Source organism: Heterodontus francisci, chromosome 24, assembly GCF_036365525.1.
Source record: "Heterodontus francisci isolate sHetFra1 chromosome 24, sHetFra1.hap1, whole genome shotgun sequence".
Taxonomy (NCBI): domain Eukaryota; kingdom Metazoa; phylum Chordata; class Chondrichthyes; order Heterodontiformes; family Heterodontidae; genus Heterodontus; species Heterodontus francisci.
In genome coordinates, this window is record NC_090394.1 from 27,988,570 (window position 1) to 28,006,092 (window position 17,523).

General features: G+C 42.7%; 1 pseudogene; it reads left to right on the forward strand.

The window, feature by feature from the left end:
- Positions 1 to 10,762, forward strand: part of LOC137383267 (cytochrome P450 3A30-like) — a 64,865-nt pseudogene extending 54,103 nt beyond the window's left edge.
- The last annotated feature ends 6,761 nt before the right edge of the window (positions 10,763 to 17,523 follow it).

Sequence of the window (17,523 nt, forward strand, 5' to 3'; positions counted from 1 at the left end):
GGGGGAATCCAGCAATGGAGGCGAAACCCAATTCCCTCTGTTCCTGCGAGGCTGTATCTGTTGTTAAATGAATATGCTGTCCATCACTGGCAAAGAGGGCATCAGTGACAAGTGAGATGCCATGGTGTGCAGCCATATCTGAGACACCACTAAGGTCTGCAGCTGATCCTTGGAAGGAGCCAGAAGTGAAGAAGTTCAAGGCCACAGTCCTTTTGGCGACCAGTGCTGTGAGGTGCAAGGTCTTCAGCAACAAGAGCAAAAATATCTGTGACCATCTGCCTGGAGAGTCGCAGTCTCCTGCGGCACTGGTTCTCTGTCATCTCCAGGTAGCTCCAACTTTGGCGGTAGGTCCTGTGTTGAAGGTTTGGCTTCCATTGCTTTCCCTCACGTGCCCTCTGGATGCCCAGGGTTCTGCCCTTCCTGCGGAGGGTGTTGCCCCTCATGCCACTGGGCCCAAAATCTGTCTGTTTTGACCTCATTGCCAGCTGGACCCTTCCTTCTTGGCAGATGACTGCCCAATTGTGATTCATAGCCTTGCCGCCTGCTCTTATGTCTCTGCAATGCCAGGGAGGTGCTGACTCTGTTCAAAGCCTGGGCGCTGAGTGTCCACTCTCCCTGCCAAGGGCACCCCCTCACCAAGTACCAAGTCCCCCTTTGCCCAGCTGTCCCTCTTATCGAGCCAAGGTGATGTCCTGGGGCAGCTATGACTGGCTCTCCATTCTTTTACCCACCTGCTTTCAGCTGATCTGTTTCTGAAAGTGCAGGTTACCCATTTGTAATGTTAAAAGTCTAAACCTCAAACCTTGACAAACTCTTAACAAGCTTTTAATTGGTCTCAAGTGAGAGGACAGTCGGATTCCTATCCTGCCAGCCCCGCCACCCAGGTGATTATTGCTGGCGCCAGGAACAGCATCATTAAATTGACATGCCGCCTGGCCCCGATTATTTTTCAAGGGTTCCCTGCCTCCGTTCCTGACTTCAGGGAAGCTTGAAAATTCAGCCCCATGTCTTTTTTATTTTCAACTTTGAAACTTTAAAATAATTGGTCTTGGCTATTGGAGAAATTTCTGTTTGTCACCTTTTCCAATTATTATTATTGTCTTAATCCTGCGTCTTAAAAATAAAATGTATTTCTGTATCTTTCCTATTTTGTTCACCTCATCTGCTGTCTGGCTCTAACTTACTCCATCCCATCCTCTTGAATAGTCTGAGGTTCCTGACCCACAATTCCTTAGTGTCCACCTCTTTGGGTAACATTACATCACTGATGGCAATCTGTGAGAAGAGGTAAGTATGGAGAAGCCTGGATTTTATTAGTATGCATACTGTCTATTAATCAGCTAGTCTCAGTTCTTGGTGTTTTGTCTGAAATGAATTGAATGTGATTGAGTAACACGCTGGCATCAACAGTTCTAACCCAAATAAATGCAGCTGAAGTCCATTTACAGATGTGCTGAGCCTCCTAATCTACACAGTGCCCACAATGTCAAGCTCTGCCCTCTGCCTTTTATTGATTGTCATTATGAATATAAAGCACTTAGTGGTCTTTTGTTCTCATGACGTATTACACAATCTTTACATCACAGAAACAGGCCATTGAGCCCAACTGGTCCATTCCAGTGTTTATGCTTCACCTGAGTCTCCTCCCATCCTTCATCTAATCTCATTAACATATCTATCTGTGCTATCTGTCTCAACCACTCCTTGTGGTAGCGAGTTCCACATTCTAACCTGTCTCTGTAAAGAAGTTTCTCCTGAATTCTCTTTTAGATTTATTAGTGACTATTTTATATTTATGGCCTCTAGTTCTGGTCTTCCCCACAAGTGGAATTATCTTCTCTACCAATACACAATAACAGAGAATGTTTGTTTCTCCTGCCCTGTGACAAAATATTTTAACTTTCTGGATTGCCTCCCACCCACATTTTCACTAATGTCCTGTTCAGTAGTTAAAGTGTTTTTCTGTGTGAAGGCTCCTCCCACATATGATGGGGTGATGCAGTTGGAGTATATGGAAATGGTGATATCTGAAACCCTGCGACTGTACCCTCCTGCAACCCGTATTGACAGAGTGTGCAAGAAAGATGTCCAGCTCAATGGGATATCCGTTCCAAAAGGGACTGTAGTCATGGTGCCCGTCTACGTCCTGCACCATGATCCAGCATACTGGCCAGAACCTGAGGAGTTCAGACCTGAAAGGTACGTAATAATGATTTGTGTTCCCCCACCCCCATGTCCCTGCCACTGTTCATGGCTCCTGTTGCTGCAAATTGGGCTTTTCTGCTTTCCTTTATTTGCATGGAAACTTCCTACCTGTGGGGATTTTCAACTAGCTCAGCATGGTTCTCAGACCTGCATCAGTTCCATAATTTACTGGAGTGCTGTTTTCATCATCACTCTGCACAGGCCTTGACTTCTTACCAGGCTCCTTCCACTTCTGCTGCTTTGTCTTTCTTTTAAGTATAAGCCTGGGTTTTGGTGGGTTATTCTACTGCTGGGACATTACTCAGAGCTGGCTTGCACAGCCTTCCCTAGATAAAGAACAGAAAGTGCAGAAACGGTTTTTGACTTTTGGTGGTCAAGTAGCTTGAGGGTTTGTTTATTTGTCATTTCATTGTGAAGCTAGCAGAAAATGGAAGGCAGGTTACTGGCTTGTCCTGGTCTGTATCCCGAGGTATAAGTGCTTGAGTGAAGGCCCTGTTACTATGGTTAAACACCCAGATGGTTAGGCAGGCATAGTGTATGCCACACCTGTCAAAGATTCAACAGCACTGGGCAGAACAAGGTCTTCTTTGAATACCAACATACACACCTACTTTCTAGCAAATACAATTGTCAGGAGCCAACGCCAGTGAAGTTTCTGTTGATTGTATTCAACTGACCTTGGGCTACTGGGGATCAATACAGCAGTGTTATCACTGCTCTGACTGAGGCCAACTAACTCAGCACTGAGCAGACTTTGCTGTTTACCAACTGAAACATCAGGAACCTTTTGGTCTGTTTTTAAAATGAACCTCTGCCATATGTTTTCTTACTTAACTGCACATGTGCAAAAGCACTTTGGCGATGTTGGAAGTTGTGTATTTCTCCGTTTTGGAAGGTCAGCTGAAGATCACTGAAGTTCAATGCAGAGAAATGTGAAGTGATGCATTTTGGTAGGAAGAATGAGGAAAGACAATATAAAATAAAGGTACAATTCTAAAGGGGGTGCAGGGACAGAGGATCCTGGGTCTGTATATACATAAGTCATTGAAGATGGCAGGACAGGTTGAGAGAACAGTTAAATAAAGCATACAGTATCCTGGGCTTTATTAATAGGGGCATAGAGTACAAGAGCAAGGAGGTTATGTTGAATTTGTATAAGACACTAGTTCACCCTCAGCTGGAGTATTGTCTAGTTTTGGGCACCATGCTTTAGGAAGGATGTGAAGGTGTTCGAGAGGGTGCAGAAAACATTCTGGAGAATGGTTTCAGGGATGAAGAACTTCAGTTATGAAGATAGATTGGAGAAGTTGGGACTGTTTTCCTTAAAGAGAAGGCTGAGGAGTGATTTGATAAAGGTATTCAAAATCATGTGGGGTCTGGACAAAGTAGATGGAGAGAAACTGTTGCCATTCTTTAGGGCGGCATAGTGGCGCAGTGGTTAGCACTGCAGCCTCACAGCTCCAGATACCCAGGTTTGGTTCTGGGTACTGCCTGTGTGGAGTTTGCAAGTTCTCCCTGTGACTGCGTGGGTTTCCGCCGGTTGCTCCGGTTTCCTCCCGCAGCCAAAGACTTGCAGGTTGATAGGTAAATTAGCCATTGTAAAATTGCCCCTAGTGTAGGTAAGTGGTAGGAGAATTGTGGGGATGTGGTAGGGAATGTGGGATTGATGTAGGATTAGTATAAATGGGTGGTTGATGGTAAGCACAGACTAGGTGGGCTGAAGGGCCTGTTTCAGTGCTGTATCTCTCTATGACTCATGAAAGGATTGGGAACTAAATGGCAGATTTGAAGTAATTGGCAAAAGAAGCAAAAGCAACATAAGGAAAAACTTTTTCACGCAACAAGTGGTTAAGGCCTGGAATGCACTGCCTGAGATTGTGGTGCAGGCAGGTTCAATCGAGGCATTCAAAAAGGAATTAAACAATTATATGGAAAAAGAAGAATGTTCAGGGTTATGGGGAGAAGGCGCGGGAGTGGCACTAAGTGAAATGCTCATTAGGAGAGCCAGTGCAGACACGGTGGGACGAATGGCCTCCTTCTGTGCTGTAACCATTCTGTGATTCGAACAACACAGAACTGACCAACCACCTACCAGTTCTATCACATTTTGTGTGGCAGTATAGCTTGTGTTATATGCATACTGCCCATGTGTGAATGGGTTACACACTGGAGTCATGACAACAAAGGATAGTCCTTGCTGCCCAGTTTTTTCATGGTGGCGTAAATGCAGATGGCACAGCAAACTGCTGCAGAATAAAGATATTGTGACTGCTACCAGGATACCGGGCATTGACCTGCACAATATGCTGCAGTGTCGCACACCAGCTGGACATTGAGGGAATGAATGAATGCCAGTTGAGATAGCTTCAGGTGGCTTGAGAAGCTATTATCCTGTAATGACAGTAATGATACAAATAATGGCTAAAACTGATCAACTTCCTCAAAGTTTTGAAGCCAGATATGTTTTGTACTTAAACCTCTGAAAGGAATCTGACAAACATCGGCATAAAAAGGTTGTTGGTTCAACTGAAGGTGTTAGGAATTCAAAATAATCTGGTGAACAATCTAAAGGATAGAAAACAATTCATACTTATTGGTGGAATGGCAGATGTACTGCACAGTGTGCCCCAAGGCTCAATGTTGGGATCATTACTGTTTCTAATTTACATAAATGGACTTGACTCAGAAATGCAGTGCAAATTGTCAAACCTACGGATGATACCAAATTAGAAGGGGCATTGGAACGTTAGGATGCAGCTGAAATGACAATGATTTGGACAAAATATGCAGGTAAGCCAATAAAATGGCAGATGAAATTTGGTGCAGACAGATGTGAGGTGTTGCCCATAGGAGAGAAACATGAGCTTGCCACTGAGCTAGAAGAAAGCTGCTCACAAAATTCTAGCAATCTGTGTAGATTTCCCCTTTCCTGACATCAGTTTGAATGTGGCACCAAGTCGAGGGGATTTCCAGGTGTCCAGCAACAGTGATGTCATAAAGCAAGGTAAGCAGCCAATCACATTGATGTATTCTCACAGACAGCAAATCAGGAAGTAAAATGCGTGAATTTTTTCAGTTTTAATTAATTTTTCAGAGGGCAATAAATAATTGGGGCATATTCAAAGGATTAGGGTAAAAACTGAAATATCATAAACTGACCTATTAAAATATTTTAAAGATATGTTTATCGTAATGGAGAAATTTCACATTCCGCAAATATATAGTTTTTCAGAATGAGTGAGGCTGTTCAGCATTAATTATGAAGTTAGTATGCTGCTTAATATCCCAGTTACACCTCATTCAACAAGGTGTAATTTTTCCAAGGGTTTTTTAAAACCAAACCTGATGTAAAAAGGGTAATTTTCATCAGTTCATTGATTTCTCTTGATTGCAATCTGTGGTGATTTCACCTTCTGGAGAAGCATAGCATTACTGGCAGCAACTTCTGGATTTCCACTTTTAACTGCACATGTGCGGACTCCAGAAGATACTGTCCATTTCAGAGGAGTAATGGTGATGAACATGAATGGTTTCACTTACTACTACCGCAAAATGCGGGTCAATGACTCCATGAATAGCTAATGATGAAGCTGGAGGAGACCGAGCTCACTTTGCTGCTCTGCAATGGTTGGACATTTTGAGCTTACAATCAGCTGAGACGCAAGGGAAACCATGTACTGTGGTTTAAGCGGAGCAGAGTCATTTGGCTGATTCTAATGTCTGAGTTATGATGAAAAACTGGAGAAAGCTGACCACTTCAGCCTAGATTAGAGGTGATCTTTTTGAGGTACATAGATAGTTAAAGGAATGAAAAAAGTAAATCTCAAATGTTAATTAATTAGTGAGAATAGAGCATGATTCAACTGAGTAAAAGGTAAATTTAGGATCAATATTAGGAAATGCTTTCTGAAACAAAGTGATCAATATATGGGATAGAATTCTTGGAAGAGTAGGGCAGACAAAATCCCTGGGCCCTTTAAGAAACAATTGGAATCTGAAATAGGAGTTAGTTTAGGATCTTTTTGAGTAGATGGATTGGGATGGGCCAAATGGCCTTCTCATCCTTAACTATCTTGGGGTCTTTGCAAAACCAAATTTCTGATGACCAAAGCTGAGATTTGAATTCCTGCAATCTTCCTTCCAGATTCACTTTTGCAAGTGTCCTATACAATCTAGTTTTTGCATTGAACCAAAGATTGAAAATTGATACTGTGAACCAGATAGAGACGGAGAGATATTTTGATTGGAAATTAATATGATTAGTTATTATCCTGGAAATCAGTGCAATTTTCAAAAGTGAAAAGCTTAATTTGGACTTGTTATTTCAACACATTTGCTCTGTTGTTCAGAGTTACAGGAAGTGGAATTGATTGGTTTCACACAAGGCATGAGGATAGGTTAACTGGCAGGATCCTAGTATCATAGAATGGTCACAGCACAGGAGGAGGTCATTCAGCCTGTTGTGTCCGTGCCGCTCTCTGCAAGAGCAACTCGCCTAGTCCCACTCCCCTACCTTTTCCCCTGCAATTTCTTTCTCTTCAGGTAATTATCCAGTTCTCTTTTGAATGGCTCAATTGAATGTACCTCCACCACACTGTCAGGCAGTACATTCCAGTTCCTAAGCATTCACTGCATAAAACAGTTTTCCCTCATGTCGCTGTTGCTTCTTTTGCCAATCACTTTAAATTGTTATCCTCTGGTTCTGGATCGTTCAGCCAATGGGAACGAGTTTCTCCCTCTCTACTTTGTCCAGACACTGCATAATTTTGAACGCCTCTATCAAATCTTGTCTTAATCTCTTCTCCAAGGAGAACAGACGAAGCTTCTCCAGTCTATCCACATAACTAAAGTTCCACATCTATGGAACCATTCTTGTGAATCCTTTCTGCACCCTCTCTAAATGCCTTATCCTTCCAAAAGTGTAGTTCCCAGAATTGGCACAACACTCCAGTTGAGGTGGAACTAGTGTTTTTTACAGGTTTAGCACAAGTTCCTAGTTTTTGTACTCTCTGCCCTTTATTTAGAAAGCAAGTGTCCCATCCGTTTTTTGAACTGCTTTCTCAACTTGCCCTGCAACCTTCAGTGATTTGTGCACATATACCTTCATGTCCCTCTGCTCCTGCACCCCTTTTAGAACTGTACCCTTTAATTTATATTGCCTCTCCTTGTTCTTCCTACCAAAATGAATCACTTCACACTTTTCTGCATTATATTTCCTCTGCTATGTGTCCTCCCATTCCAACAGCCTGTTTATTTTCCCTTGAAGTTTATCACCATCCTCCTCACATTTCTCAATATTTCCAAGTTTTGTGTCATCTGCAAATTTTGAAATTGTGCCCTGTACACCCAAGTCTAGGTCATTCATGTATATCAAAAAAAGCAGAGGTAATAATATAATGATAAAAAACCGTTCAGAACTACTTTGTTTCCTGTCAGTCAGCCAGTTTTGTATCCAAGCTGTTACTGTCCCGTTTATTCCATGGACTCTAACTTTGCTGACAAGCCTGTTATGTCGCACTTTATCAAGTGCCTTTTGGAAGTCCATGTACATCACTTCAACCTCATCAACCATCTGTTACCTCACCAAAAAACTCAACCAAGTTAGTTAAACATGATTTGCCCTTAACAAATCTCTGCTGGCTTTCCTTTAGTTAATCCACATTTGTCTAAGTAACTATTAATTTTGTTCCGAATTTTCATTTCTGAAAGCTTCCCCATCACTGAGGTTAAACTGACTGGCCTGTAGTTGCTGGGCTTTTCCTGCACCCTTTTTGAACAAGGGTATAACGTTTGCAATTCTCCAGTACTCTGGCACCACACCTGTATCTAAGGAGGGTTGGAAGATTATGGCGATGCCTCTTCAATTTCCACCCTTACTTCCCTCCGCATCCTTAGATGCATCTCATCCGGTCCTAGTGACTTAAGTACATATTTAATACCTACTCTTTACCAATTTTTAGCCCATCCAGGGTCTCAACTACCGCCTCTTTCACCAAGAGTTAGGAAGCATCCTCTTCCTTGGTAAAGACATCATCAATGATCATCAAAAACAGCAATCGATCATTCAGTTTTTAAAAAATTCATTCTTGGGATGTGAGCATCACTGGCTATGACAGCATTTATTGCCCATCCCTAATTGCCCTTGAGAAGGTGGTGGTGAGCTGCCTTCTTGAACCGCTGCTGTCCATGTGGGGTAGGTACACCCACTGTGCTGTTAGGAAAGGAGTTCCAGGATTTTGATCCAGTGACAGTGAAGGACCGGCAATATAGTTCCAAGTCAGGATGGTGTGTGACTTGGAGGGGAACTTGCAGGTGGTGATGTTCCCATGCATCTGCTGCCCTTGTCCTTCTAGGTGGTAGAGGTCGCAGGTTTGGAAGGTGCTGTCTAAGGAGCCTTGCTGCAGTGCATCTTGTAGATGGGACATACTGCTGCCACTGTGTTTCGGCAGTGGAGGGAGTGAATGTTTGTAGATGGGGTGCCAATCAAGCGGGCTGCATTGTCCTGGATGGTGTCGAGCTTCTTGAGTGTTGTTGGAGCTGCACCCATCCAGGCAAGTGGGGAGTATTCCATCACACTCCTGACTTTTGCCTTGTAGAAGGTGGACAGGCTTTGGGGAACCAGGTGGTGAGTTACTTGCCGCAGGATTCCTAACCTCTGACCTGCTCTTGTAGCCAGGGTATTTATATGGCTACTCCAGTTCAGTTTCTGGTCAATGGTACCCCCCAGGATGTTGATAGTGGGGGATTCAGCAACTGTAGTGCCATTGAATGTCAAGGAGAGATGGTTAGATTCTCTCTTGTTGGAGATGGTCATTGCTTGGCACTTTTGAGGCGCGAATGTTACTTGCCACTTATCAGCCCAAATCTGGATATTGTCCAGGTCTTGCTGCATTTCTACACGGACTGCTTCAGTATCCGAGGAGTCGCGAATGGTGCTGAACATTGTGCAATCGTCAGCGATCATCTCCACTTCTGACCTTATGACTGAAGGAAGGTCATTGATGAAGCAGCTGAAGATGGTTGGACCTAGGATCAGTCCCCAAACCTAAATATTATAGGGATCCAGTTTACTGTCTTCCATTATTTGCTGAATAGGAGTCTAATCTGTAACGTGATATCATGCCTGTGTTCCCAAATCTTCTCCATTATCTTGAAGACATGTTGTCACCTTTCTGAATTCGACTTGATCTTGAAAAGAGGCTGGTTTCCCTGATGGCTCAGTAAGTAAATACAATGATGCTTTTTCTCAAATAAATCTGAAATCAACATGAATGAGATTCAGTAACTTGGCACCCCATTATAATAATCAGGCTGCTGCCACTTTCAAAGGGTTCCGCTGCTGGGCGGCTGAACTACCTTCCTGCTCGGGTCCCTTTTTAATGTACAAATTTGGAGTGCTGTCACATGCAGACCACTCTGATTTACCATTTTGGATGTCAGGTGAGAATAGGATCAACCTTGCCTGATGCTGTTCTCCACAGTTGACTAGTCTGCGAACACTCCTCAACCTGGGCTCATATCAAGATTGGCACCCAGTGCCTGTGCAACAGCAACTCCAGAAACTTCAGTAAGTGAAGGATTGGCTGGGACAAAATCATGGTTACACTTTCAAGCTGTAGTATTCTCCATCCATTTCTCTGATAAATCCAAACTATCTCTTAAGCAAATTTGACTAACCGATTTCACTTGTTTTGCCTTTGCCAATATCACTAGGTTCAGTAAAGAGAATAGGGAGTCTCAGGATCCTTATATCTTCCTGTCATTTGGGATGGGCCCTCGGAACTGCATCGGAATGCGATTTGCTCGACTCATGATGAAGATGGCTCTGGCTTCATTCTTGGAACGCATGACCTTTGTGCCCTGCAAGGAGACACCGGTGAGAATTCTAGAATATAGAAATTATCTGAAGGTGTGAATGAATGAATGAATATTGTGAAGCTACATTTAAATCTTTGGTGTTTTTTGAAGTGAATACTGTGGGAAGGGGAGGGAATTTATGGAATGATAGCTGATGGATAGCTATGGGGTTGGAATAGAACCAACCATTGCTGTCGTCGAGCCTTTCTGTTGACTTCCAATCACCATTGTTCGTTCCATTCCAGATCCCATTAGAACTGGTTCTGAAAGGACCCATGCATCCTGAAGAACCCATAATATTGAAATTTGTGCCACGAGTGAATGCTGATTCAAAGGAATAAAGCACACAGAGCATGTGAAACTGAAAATGTGTAAGAGTATACACAACTCAAACTAATGATGAGCATCTTGCATTACTAAAGAAATAAAAATACATGGAAACTTGCACAACTCAAAAATATATCGGATGGGAGGAAACAATATTTAGGCAGCAATGTGCATCCATGATCTATCTCCCAGTTGTTAACACTGAATGTTGACAGAGTCACCATTCCACAGAAATACAATAATAGTGATTATTCAATAGGAAAACATCTGTCAACTGATCGATAAAATGTTGAAAATGGAATATTGAAATGAATCATTTGTGATTACAAAACTATTTGACAATGTACGAAACTATTTGTCTACAATTCCAATGTACTAAATATTTTGTAGAGAAAATGTATCTGTAAAAGATTTCTTAAACTAATTACATCTATTTACACAGCTTTTTAAATAACTTTCATGTCTAACAAAATTCAAATAAATTTAAAATCATTCAGTACAATATCCTGTTTCGACTACTTGTGTCTGAACCAACTGAATTATAAATTTGGGCAATGCAAGTTTGGGTTGGCTGTTATACTTGTGGACAACTGGCTAATAACTTTGCACTCTCACACTCTCACGCTCTTTCTCTGTCACACTCTCTCTCTCACACTCTCACTCAAAATTTGGGCAGAGCATAAAATGGGCTGCTAATTTGCTATTACCTGTTTCATGCTACTATCCAAGACTAATTAGTCACATCTCTACCACCCCAATTAAGTTCTTGCTCTTGACTGTGGATGCAGCCCAGCACTGAACATGTTGACCAGCTGCACACCCAGCAGCATTGATGCCTAGCAGGGTAGACCGCAAGCCTGTACCTCTTAGAGGTAGCCTGACCCTCTCAAAGGGGAGCAGCACTCAGGCTACAGTAGCTGTTGGATCAGAGCCTGGAAGGCTTTGCTGGAAGAAAGAGGACAATAAAGGGAACAAGTCAGGGCAAAGGTTCCCAGGTTTTCGAATGTGGTACTAGAGGCCTTAGTGATGGAGGTGGAAAGGAGGAGATGTGATATTTTATGAAGGAACCAGGAGGCTCTTGTGGCCATGGACATCAAGGACCTGGCTGCTGTACTGGGAAAAAATTCAGTGAGCTCACAGAGGTCAAGGCCAGTGACTAGATCTTCACATGACAACTCCTACCCGCCACATCGCTAACTCACTTCACTACTCGCTGCTCAACCCCATCACTCACACATCAGCAATTGTAGTATAAAGTTGTAAAGAGTTAATACCGACAACAATGAGAGACCCCTTGCACTGTATGAGCGATGATGCAATAGTCACATGAGATAGGCTTGAGGAGAAGGTGTAGCAGCACAAAGGATGCCAGTTTAGGTGGCTTGCTGAGAGTGTATATCGTAACTGTAAATAATGGAGTTGTTAGTTAACCTTTACCGGAGTCTAAGACTCGAGAATGCTCTAAAATGCTACTAATACAACAATACATGACAGCTCCCCATTTTACTTTCATTTTTAGTTGTTTTTTCTTCTTTTTTTCTTTTTTACATTTTTTACAACCTTTTTTTGCATTTATTGCATTTCATCTTAGTTTGTTCAGTTTGCTTACCCACTGTTTTTTTTCATGTTTGCACTTGTTGCTGTTCAATATTCAGTCCGTTAACATCTTTTCTGTACTAATGCTTTGTCTTTCAACACACCATTAACATATTGTTTGCCTTTGCTCCGTGACCTTTTGGTCAGCTATGTGGCCTTGTCCAATCTACACATTCTCCTTTGTTATCTCTTGCCCCCACCCCCACCTCACTTGCTTATAACCTGTGACATTTCTAATATTTGTCAGTTCCGAAGAAGGGTCACTGACCCGAAACGTTAACTCTGCTTCTCTTTCCACAGATGCTGCCAGACCTGCTGAGTGGTTCCAGCATTTCTTGTTTTTATTAAGAAAGCAATATGGATCCAAAATTGGGAATGGCTGAGAATTTCCAGAATCAAGACGGACCCAATCAGATTCACAATTGGCTATCATGGAGAAAAAGGTTCCTAAGGTTTAGAATCGCTTCACGACTCCATACAAAATCATGTGGAACAAGTGAACACCCTTCTATATTTAGTAGAGTTGATTGCGGACGATATAATTGTCAGACAATGGATCAATGAGGCTACCGATAAATTTGAAGAGGTACTCCAATCCTTTGATAAGTATTTTAATTTCCAAACCAATAAAATCTTGGAAAGATTTAATAAGTGGGCACAGATGATTGGCGAATCTGTAGACTCCTGTGTTAATGACTTGTATAAATTGACAGAAGGTTGCGAATACGGCGAAGTAAAGGCAGAATTAATCAGAGACAGGATAGTTAGCGGCAGAGCGGATAAATCCTTGTCAGACCTGTTGCAACCCAAGAAAGACCTTACACTGGAAAAGGTCATTCAAATTGTAAGACAGGCTGAAGTTTGCAAACAGAATAGGGACATCCTACGAGCTGAAGACAAGCTGTGGATGGGAAGGAGTCGACTGCCCGACCAACTGGTTAAGCCAAAGCCAGGGAAACACTTTGAGGAAAAGAAAAAACATACAGATGAGAAGGCGCATGAAATAGGAAAACCTTGCCAACGTTGTGGAGCCAAGAAGACCCACAGATGAGAGCAGTGCCCAGCAAGTAAAGCTGAGTGTTTTAAGTGTGGAAAAACTGGACACTATGGGAAGATGTACCACAGCAAAATCTCTTAGCTTAAAGGAACAAAGCAGCAGGCCTTCACACAAAGAGCAGTGAATCAAGTACAGCAGTACTCACAGGAGAAAGAAACAGGAGCGTTTTTGGGAGAAATCAGTAATCCAGACCAAGATTTCTGGACAGCAGACATCTACGTGATGTCTCACGAATTTTAAGCTCGACACAGGGGTTAGGGTCACGATATTGTCGAAGAGACATTACCTGCAACTGACAGATATACAGTTGCATGGTCCAGGCAGGACACAACTGCGCGTTAACAGGCAAACTCCAAGTAACTCTCAGCGTAGAGGTAGACAACTGGTGGAATCAGACCTTATACATTTTCCACAATCAAGAATTTTCTTTACTGAGCAGGAATACATGCTTACAATTGCAGTTGATTGAAAAGGTAGAAAACAAAGGTAAACAATTCCTTTCAAACAGAATTCCTGAAGCTGTTCACAGAGCTCGGAAGATGGAGTACAGGATCACTCTGAAGGAAGGGCCAGACCAATGTGTATCTTCACACCAAGAAGAATACCTCATTCCCTTATTAACCAAAGTCCAAGAACAATTGGAGGAGACGACAAGAATGGACTAGTGTTCAGCCATGGTTCTGTCCCAAAGCCAAATGGAACTCTGCGAATATTCATGGAATTAACGCAGCTCAACAAAGCAGTAGCACATGAGATTCACCCAATGTCTACGGTGGATGATAGTTTATCGAAACTCTCTCAGAGCAGCATGTTTACAAAACTCAATGCCAATAGTGGGTTTTGACAGGTACCCCTGGATGAGACCTTAAGGTTATTGAGTACATTCATAACACCTTTTGGGTGCTTTTGTTTTAACAGGTTACCGTTCGGGAAAACCTCTGCACCAGAGATTTTTCAGCAATGTCCAATAGCTGAGAAGGGCTCGATATTCTGATACACGGAATGTCAGTGGAGGAACATGACCACAAAGTCGGAGATTCTACAGAGATGTCAAGAAGCAGGACTGAGTTTAAATGAGAAGTATGAATTTTCCAAGACTTCAATTCTTTTCTCGAGCCACATTGTGAGCAGAGAAGGAATAATAGCAGATTCTCAGAAAACAAGGGCCATTAACAAATTTCGTATCCCTACTATAGCAACTCCGGAGATTTCTTGGAATGGTAAATCAACTAGCAATAAGATGTTTAGCACAACATCTTATGTTATATGAATGAATGAAGGGAACATACGAAGGAATCGGAGGAATATCATTCCTATTCTGCAAAAGCAACAGCTAGTAATCCATCTGCAAGATCCAGCTGAAGAGGAACAAATCCAAACTGAACAGAATACTGCACCCCTTAGAAACAAAAAACCAGGTCAGTAATCCAGAGTTCCTACAGAGACGGCTGATCGTTCCAGACAGATTACAACCAGATCAGGGAGAGTTATCAAACATCCGATGAGACTGAATCTGTAAAATCAGAGACTTGGGGGGGCGGCGGGGGTGGGGAGAGAGAGTAGTAGAGAAGTCATAAATGTATATATGTTTGCAAAACTGTTGGATAAGGTCTTGAGGGGAGCTGTAGTATCCGGTTGTAAAGGGTTAATACCGAAAACAGTGCGAGAGACCCTCTCCCACTGTACGAGCAATGATGTAACAGTCACATGAGATAGGCTTGAGAAGAAGAAAGTCTAGCAGCACGAAGGATGCTAGCTTAGGTGGCTTGCAGAGAGTGTATATAGTAACTGTAAATAATCAAGAGTTGTTAGTCTGAGACTCCATAAAGATTAACATTCTTTGGAACATCCTACAACACTACTAATACAAAAACATGCAACAGCAATCAGGACTCATACCTAACATTCAGGGACTCCACTTCACTCTCGCATGCTTACCAATGCTGCCAGCCTTACACCCAACTTTTGCTGTTTCCACAGATGTCCAGCTATTCAGCTGTGGCAGGCACATCACCCAAATACATTGCAACACATTCACTGACATTCTTTCCTTTCTCTTGTAGGACAAAACTGCACATAACCACAGGCAGCAGCAGAGAACTGCCAGTGGGAACAGGCCCACCTGCATCTCCTGAGCCCTGTGGAGGAGACAGTGTGTCAGTTTATTGGGAAAGCTGTGGCTGAGGCCTTTGCTTTCCATGCCACCTCACTCCCCTCACCCCAATCTTCCCCTTTTGAATTTCTGCTTTCCAATACCCAAGATTTGCCACCTGGTAAATTGGTACAGCTGCATCATGAACAGCATGAGCATGAGCAGTCCTCAGATGACAAAGCGCCATCATTTGACCTGACACTCGCAGTCACCAGCTCAGCTCCTGGCACCGTGTACTTTAGAGGGTAATTATAGAGTCAGGATTTTCACGTAATGAGACATCGGGCACGAGTGGACTGCAACCAGGTCAGGGGAACAGGAAAATCTGTGTGCTGGTTCACTGCAAGGCGAGATCGCAGACACGTTCTGCTGCAAGGGACTTAGATAAGGATTTCAAAGGGCCAGCGTACAGAAAAACGCTGATGGACATGCAGACAGCAATGCTTAGTGCATTGGTAGACCTGCCCCTTTGCCTCTTGTCGAGGCGAATGGGGGAGTCTGACTCCAACCTGGCACAGGGCTTTTGTCAAGATCTTGTATCTTTTTTCTCCTTGGATTAAAACAGTGTGTGCCTTTAAGATTCTGTTTACAACAGTGCACCTTTAAGGGAGAGAAAGTTCTGGAATTTCTAAGGCAGAGTGTCCCAGCAGCTGCATTTTGGTTACCTGGGCAATAGCAGGCGAGGGAGAAGTCACAAGGTATAAATTTTCCATTTAACTGTGTGTAAAACTGGCAAAAACTAGGTAGATGGTAGGAGAATGGTGGGGATGTGGTAGGGAATATGGGATTCGTATAAATGGGTGGTTGTTGGTTGGCACAGACTCGGTGGGCTGAAGGGTCTGTTTCAGTGCTGTATCGCTGAATAAATACTGTCATGAATATCTGCATGACAGGGGTAAAGGACTAGACTTTCCTTTATTTGGCACCAGAGACTCACTGAATCTACAGGCTTCAGTCCTTTCGAATTGGCTTACGGACATGAAGTAAGAGGTCCTCTAAAACTCATAAAAGACAGATTCTTGGAACAAAAGAATGAATCTTTAATCCTGGACTATATATCTGTGTTCCAGGAAAGGCTCACAAAAGCTTGTGGTCTGGCATTGGAACACCTTAAAGCATCCCAAGCCAATATGAAAAAATGGGCAGACAAGAATGCAAAAGCCCGCGATTTTCAACCAGGGGATGAAGTATTAGCATTGTTACCATTACAGGGAGAACCATTGAAAGCATAGTTCAGTGGCCCATACAGAGTGATCGAAAGAGTGGGTAAGGTAGATGACTTGATTGACACCCCTGATCACCGGAAGAGCCAGTTGTGTCACATCAATATGTTCAAGCAATATTATCGCAGTGAGGAGGATAACCCAGTACAGCTATGTCAGGTAATCGGGACTGTTGAGAAGGAAAATGATAGTGAGGATGAGGCAGAAGGAGGCCTAGACAATTTTCAGATTGAATCTCCAACCATCAGATTAGTGAATACAGAATGGAGAGGAAAATTGGACAACATGCTTTTGCACTTAGAGGCAAAACAAGGTGAAGACCTAACCAGGCTTTTCACAACCTTTGAAAGAGTCTGTAGGGATAAGCCGGAATGTACAAACTTAGCCACACAAAATGTGGATATAAGGGGAACTGTTCCTTTAAAATAACATCCTTACCGCTTAAGTCCGGACAAACAGTCTCAAGTAAAAGCAGAGATCAAGTACATGCTGGAAAACAATTTGATCAAACCTAGTCAAAGCAGCTGGAGTTCACCAATAGTTCTAGTAACTAAACCTGATGGGTCAACCCGGTTTTGTATGGACTACAAAAAAGTCAATGCAGTAATGAAGGCAGACTCCTACCCAACTCCGTGTTTAGAAGACTGTATCGACAGAGTGGGCAGTGCTAGGTTTATTACCAAGATTGACTTGTTACAGGGATACTGGCGAGTTCCTTTAACTCAAAAAGGTATCAGCTTTTGTAACACCTGATGGTCTTTATCAGTGTCGGGTGATGCCATTCAGGCTAAAAAATGCCCCAGCCAATTTTCAAAGATTAATGAGTCAGGTGGTAGCCAGTGCTCCCAATTGTGTAGTGTATCTCGATGATGTACTAATATTCAGTAACACTTGGCAAGAACACTTAAACCAGATAAAAATTCTGTGTAAAATGTTACAAGCAGTAGACTTAGTGATAAATCTGGCAAAAAGCGAATTCGAAAAAGCAAGACTAAATTACCCCAGACACATATTGGAGCAAAGACAGGTATTGCCAAAAATGGCAAAGGTACAAACCTGAGTAGCATTCTCTATCCCTAAATCTAAATGGGAAATAATGAGGTTTT